Source organism: Brachyhypopomus gauderio, chromosome 6 (genome assembly GCF_052324685.1).
Source record: "Brachyhypopomus gauderio isolate BG-103 chromosome 6, BGAUD_0.2, whole genome shotgun sequence".
NCBI lineage: Eukaryota > Metazoa > Chordata > Actinopteri > Gymnotiformes > Hypopomidae > Brachyhypopomus > Brachyhypopomus gauderio.
In genome coordinates, this window is record NC_135216.1 from 18,316,043 (window position 1) to 18,323,431 (window position 7,389).

Sequence of the window (7,389 nt, forward strand, 5' to 3'; positions counted from 1 at the left end):
TGATGGTTCATAGATCTATTCATAGATGGTTCCTTAGATCATAATTTCTGACTTGGTTGGCTTGTCATTTAAAACATGAGTCATGTCCTTTCCAGATAGTGTTAACACAATGCCAAGTCCCGCCCAATTCCCTCTGTTTCCCTGACTCTAGGCAAGCCCCGCCCATTCTCCCTGACTCTAGACAAGCACCGCCCATTCCCTCTCTCCCTGACTCTATACAAGCCCCGCCCCATTCCCCTCTGTCTCCCTGACTCTAGACAAGCCCCGCCCCATTCTCTCTGTCTCCCTGACTCTAGACAAGCCCCGCCCATTCCCTCTGTCTCCTGACTCTAGAAAAAGCCCTGCTCCATTCCCTGTCTCCCTGACTCTAGACAAGCCCCGCCCCATTCCCTCCATCACCATCACTTTTCTGAATGAGGGGTGTGGTGCTCTGGCAGGACTAGGGGTTTGAGACGCCCCCTTCCCCTCTCACTCTGGCCAAACCCCACCCCCTTCCCCTCTCACTCTGGATAAGCCCCGCCTCCAGGACAGCCCAGCGGTCAGTCTGTGTTCTGCCTGTGTGCCTTATTGTTCTTTGCTTGCCTCTGCTTAGTCTGGTTTTGCTCTGGTTTTGGGGGTAAAGTTGTCTTCCCGGTCATCTAAAACGTCTCCAACAACAAATGGACCTGATTGGTCCAGATCTTCTCCCTTTTGACCAATGTCTCAGCCCCTTCCTCTTTTGTCCCAACCCCTCCCCCCTTGCATTCTCAGCCCACCCTTTTTAATCTGTATACTCACACTTTCATCCCAACTTAATCCCTGTTTATTCCACCCTGACTCCAGTACACACCTTTGTGTCTTTATCTCCATCTGCCCATCGCTTCCCCGGTTCATTCTGGCCTTCTGTCACTTTGAAATTCTCTTTACAAACTGTGACAGCTCCCTCTACTCTAAACCTTGAAACTCCTTATGAACTATGAAATTCCTTACCAGGATCCTTTTGAACATTTCTCCGTCATGAAGAGCTTGACTACATGCTCATCACTTAATCTGCTGGTGTTGATTTTCAATGATCTTCCAAGTACCCACATCCATTTCCTGGGTCACCTTAACTTGGTCATTATCCTTTACTGCAGTGGTTCTCAAACTGTGGTACGCGTACCACTGGTGGTACGCAGAGCACCCCGCGGTGGTACGCCAGATGAACTCGGAAAATAAAAGATGCTTTGAGGTTTTTTTTTTTTTTTACACAACACATTTTTTTTTATTAAAACAGAATTATGACAAGTCCTGAAATTCAGAAACTAAAAGGGATTACTCGTATTATGTGCGGAGAAAATGTCGCTAAACAATTCGACCTGGTGCATCTTTCAAACGACACGGTCACTCGCAGAATTGATGAAATGGTGGACAACGTCAGACAAACATTGACCGAGAGAATTAAAATGAGTAAATGCTTCTCACTGCAGTTAGATGAATCCATAGATGTCGCAGATTTAGCCAACTTGCTCGTTTACGTGCGATATGAGTATGAGGGCATGTCGCACGAAGACTTTTTGTGCTGTAAACCAACCACTACCAACACGAACTACAGGAGAACTACATTACAGGGTTGCCAACTTTTGACGTTCGCTTGGAGTGAGATTTTAACCTGGAGCCGGTGGCGAGTGTATTTTGTTGAGCGGGGGGTGGGGGGGGGGGCGAACGAAAGTTGGCAACCCTGACATTATAACATATGTGTGTAATGAGCAGGGTTGCCAAATGCGTGAGACACATGCATTTGACCGTCTTCACACGCCACACATCCGATTTCTCACGTCGACAAAAAAAATCTAGTTTATTTACCTCTGATCCACATCTATGATTCAATGAGTTACTAGTTCGCTCTGGCGCCAACCATCGTGATATAATACTTAATTCGTGTCCATTTTACATCCTCCCGGTAACAATTTACATTCGCCCCCCCCCCCCCCCCCCCCCCCCCCGTCAACAACTTAAACTTGCCAAACAGCTTTTTCTTTTTTTTTTTTTTTTGGGGGGGGGTAGTATGTGGTACGTGGAGGTTTTTCGTTTGACAGTTGGTGGTACTTTGTCTAAAAAGTTTGAGAACCACTGCTTTACTGTATTCCACATCATTTGATTCTGATGAAAAATCTTCTGGCTGCTGGTATATTATATATTACACACAAGGCTAAACAATATGACAATGTAAAGTATTTGACGGACAGCCACAGAGATGTGTGTGATTGCAGTATTGCAGTTTGCTCTTAGAATGGGGCTGATTCTTCAGCCCAGTTACTTGGACATTTACATTTGTTCCACACTCTTATTCAGAGCAACTTGAACATTTCAATCATGTTGCAGACGTACATAATTGTAGAGTCTGGCCCAAGGACTCTTATTGAGCACTTGTCTAGACAGGGACCGAACCCCAGGGACCGAAACCCAGGGACCGAACCCCAGGGACCGAACCCCAGGGACCGAACCCCAGGGACTGAACCCCAGGGACCGAACCCTTCTACTGTTCTGCTGTTTTGGTGTCCTTGGCTATGGCCCTGTCTTGTACGAGATGTCTCTAGACTCTATCTCTAGATTACCTCAGGAGTGTCTGTCTGAAGTGTGTCCCAACATCACATGGGGGTGTGAATATGCTGTCCACGTTTATATCCTGTTCTAGAGGCTGATCGGGGGAGATGTAAGGGGTTATTATACAGGGATGGCTGTTGTCATAGGTTAGAGTTAACGCCTGACCAATAGAGGAGAACATCTACTCATTGTGGCTCTAAGACTGATTACATGATCATCTGGGTACAGAGATGGACAAAAACAACTGATGTTAGGTTAGTGGTTGTATCATTGTGAACGTCATCAAAAATCCAATTTGTTTTCTGAGGTTCTGAGTGCAGCGTGTTTGGGCATACATCATCTTATTTGACCCAATTTTATCATCGAATGCTGTTAACACCAACAACATTATCCAGTCATTTAACTCTTCATGTTCTAATGAGGCATTTAAAGCATTTTTCCATAATGTAGGTCATCACGTGGTTCCTTGTATAGTGTGCCATCTGCTGGTGATGGTGAAAACTGCTAGTTTTACTCTGTTCCATCTACATTCTAATCTTTGTACTGAATGAAGTTTAACTGTATATTATGTGTGTTTGTAACACTACATCGATGTAATTATTCTCTAACTATTCAGCGTTTTTCCATAAAATAAATCAACATTTGTTTATTCTTTCATTTCTGTTGTCTTCATTTTATGTTTTTTTTGTGTTGTACGGAAGTGCAAAGCCTCAACTGATCGGACAGGTTTGGTAGACCGTGGTTCTCTCACAAGGAGCCCAGGAACACGTGTATGTTTGAAGTCAGGAGACAAAAGGCTCGTGGGAGCAGAGTGTTTGTGGGCTGGCTGGGGCAGACAGGAGATCTGCACGCACTGCTTTACTCCCTGCATGTCTGTCAGCACCTGTTCATTACTAACATGTACTCCATTAGCTTAAGCTCTAGCCAATAGGAAGCGCTTCCTACTTTCTAGTGTTGTTCTACTGCTGCATATATTTTACTGTAAAAGTTGCAGAAGAAATTATGATGACCCATTTATTATATTCTGCAGCATCCCAGGAAGCACTCTTATTAATATATTCATGCATATATGCATGTATTCATGCATATAATATTAAGTATATAAATGTGTAATAATTGTACATAATGCCTGTATGAATTCATTAAGTTGTCTGTTTAATCTAATAAGGTCTCAGTAGAGACATTCATGTAAGTGATGCCCCAGTCGAGTTATTCAACCAGACTCCAGTGACTCATGGCTTCTGTGGTGATTAGTGTCTCCTCTTTCTCTGGTGCTCTTGTTCAATGTCAACTGGCAGGATTAGAAAGAGCAGACGCCCCAAATGACAATGAACGTAAGGTCACGCCATTCCACTCCACGCTGCCAAATTAAGCTCACTGTTTCACCATGACTTACTCTCATCTGCAGACAAACCAGAGGGAGAGAGACGCTCCACTAGCCCAGATCCATCAGTAATTAGACAGTGACACAGTTTTGCTTCTTTGTTTTGGAACTCTATTCCCGAACATTGTATTTGAAGTGTAATAATAACCACGTGGAGAATGGCAGCTTCACCTTCAGGGTGTAGCTGTACGTGGAGAACCCCAGTCCAGCCACCACACATTTTGTCATGTTCAGTATTTGACTGTAACATCCATCCCTGCAATCTGAGCCCTCCACATTCCCAGATGCTGAGGACCTTAGCAGGCCTGTAACTCATGCAATTCCACTTCCTGCTCATCTTGAACTTACAACGTAGCAACACACAGCTGGCCAACAACACTGCAACCCTTAAATTAAGTTGCCATGAATATTATGTTGCATTTGGGAATTCCTCACCCAAGCGTGACCCCCTGTCTTGGGAAGTACCACAAGGCTCTACTCTGGGGCCAAGACTATTCGATTTCTACATGCTGCTACTGGCAAGACTAATTAATAAATAACTATATTTCATTCCATCAGTACGCAGATGGCACACAACTGTATTGTTCCTTAGTCTGATCCTAAGCAGAGTATATATCTAGAAACAACTAACACACTTAGTTGTCTTGACAACATTAATTCCTGGATGCATTACAATATTTTTTTAAGATAAAGATAAAACTGAAATCATTGTCAATGGCAGCAGTGATGAGACAGCAGAAGCAATGACATATTATGCCCTGTCTATTGAATCAGTTCAGTTAAAAATGACATATTAAAAGCCCTGTCTATTGAATCAGTTCAGTTAAAAATGACATATTAAAAGCCCTGTGTATAGATTCAGTTCAGTTAAAAATCTATGCAGTTTTTAAGATAAATTTTAGCAATGTCTGCAAAACAACTTACTTTCATCTTATAAATATGTACAGGGTGTGTAACATGATCCCATTGGCTGACTGGGAGTAACATGTATTTACTCACCACTACGTTCAGTACTGTTTAAGCAGACAACTGGAAAACACAATGGCAGAATCTAGGAAAAACCAAACTGAGTTTTATTTCTAACTTTTTAGCAACAGCATATGACAGGGCTGGGCACAGGGAGAGAAAACAAGAGGGTCGGCACCAGAGGCAATCCCCCATCTATACTGGTGGAATCCACCAATCAGAGCCCACCACAGATCTACACAAAAACAAAAGTCTCCACCATGTCTGTGTGTTGGAACACCACAAAACATTCACAGACGTTCATGTCTTCACACCCTGACTATTGTAATGCTGACCTACCCAAGAGCCCAAGAGAATTTACAGAGGGTGCAAAATGATGCAGCAGGAATACCGACACACACACACACACACACACACACACAAGGAATCACTCCAGACCTGTCTTCACTCAGTTATCCACCATTACTGGTTTCATGGTCTTGTGCCACAATCATATGACACGATCATTACGTTTTTACTATTTAGAGCCTTCAGTTCAGCTCACAGGAACATGCTGGTCTTACTGGCTACTTGGCATTACAGTAGAAGGGAAACCTTTTCCTATTACTGTCCTGATCTGTAGAATTCCCCTCCTAATGATTGAAGAGTTTCAGATCTTGATGAATTCCCCTTGATTTGAATTTTAGCAGGTATTCTATCCTTAAACTCTTCTAATCCACCTTTTCATATGGGAGCATTAGTTCACCCACAAGTCAGTCAGGAAATGACAGTCATCTCGGATTTCTTTAACTGAAGTTACAGGTGTATTAAACATCTCATGTTCAGAGGTCATTTTCCTTTATCAGAGGCACATTGACTATGACTCAATGTGTCTCTGATCGAATCAAAACTTGTACAGAGCGTTCAGGCTATTCTGCGATGACTTTATGAATTACCCTCTAGCCCAAACTGGACTTTGTGCAGGTTGCCTGTAATCCAGCACCCAACCTTGACACTTTATTGGAGACTTTATTCGTTTATTACTGAATTTAGTGTCACAGTATCACATTGGCAGCAAACGTAAGAACCATAAATGTAGAATAATTATACGGCACTGGTGGCATGAAGGTCACCCCAGCAGAGCTGATCGCTACTGGTGCCCAGACAGCACTCACATGTTGCCTCTCTGGGGGTGTTGTCCTGCTTGAATTACACGGTTCCAGGTGAAGATGAGGAGCAGAGTCATAACGGTGGCTGGACGCGCACTAGCTGGGGTCAGGCACGTGGGACTGCCAGTACGGGACTGCCAGTGTGGGACTGCACATGCGGGACTACCCATGCGGGACTGCCAGTGTGTTTGATTTATAGTTATAGAAGATGCAAAAATTAAGCCCTAAAATCATATTCTGTTAAAGGCATTTTTATGCCCTGGTCTGGTGTCATAGGGCTGTCAACAAAACTGAAAAAAGCTACATTAAATAGCTGAAAGTCAAGTGACAGCCATGTTGAATGAATTGCTTTTAGCAAATACTTTGGCATCATTACCAAATGTGGCCACACATTCAGGATGTATTAGCCATGTTTGCCTAAAATTGTTTTGGCCATGTTTGCAAAAAATGTTTGCAGCTCCAGAAGAAAAAATGTGCCACCGTGCATGCGCCTGAGGCTGCCACCGTGCACGTGCCTGAGCCTGCCACCGTGCACGTGCTTGAAGCTGCCACCGTGCATGCGCTTGAGGCTGCCACCGTGCACGCCCCTGAGGCTGCCACCGTGCATGCCCCTGAGGCTGCCACCACGCACGTCCCTGAGGCTGCCACCTCGCACGGCCCTGAGGCTGCCACCGCGCACGCCCGAGGCTGCCACCGTGCACGCCCCTGAGGCTGCCACCGTGCACGCCCCTGAGGCTGCCACCGTGCACGCCCCTGAGGCTGCCTCCGTGCACGCCCCTGAGGCTGCCACCACGCACGTCCCTGAGGCTGCCACCACGCACGGCCCTGAGGCTGCCACCGTGCACGTGCTGAACCAGTGGCTGCTGACAGGACGCAGGCTGATGATGTAGGACGTGACAGGATGTGTACCTGTAGCTGATAGGACGCAGGCTGATGATGTAGGACGTGACAGGATGTGTACCTGCAGCTGATAGGACGCAGGCTGATGATGTAGGACGTGACAGGATGTGTACCTGCAGCTGACAGGACGCCGACCGCAGCAGAGTGCTGAGCAGAGACTGAAAACCAATGAAAGAAAAGCTGTGACAGCCACTGGTACACAAACACGTCTGCTCGGCCGACACACCCTGACTGGTCTACACCGGCTGGTCTACGCTGGCTGGTCTACACCGGCTGACAGCCTGGGTCAAACATCCACAGCAGACTGCAGTAGGATGTGTCTGATGATGTAGGATGTGTCTGATGATGTAGGCTGGGTGTGATGTAGGATGTGTCTGATGATGTAGGATGTGTCTGATGATGTAGGCTGGGTGTGATGTAGGATGT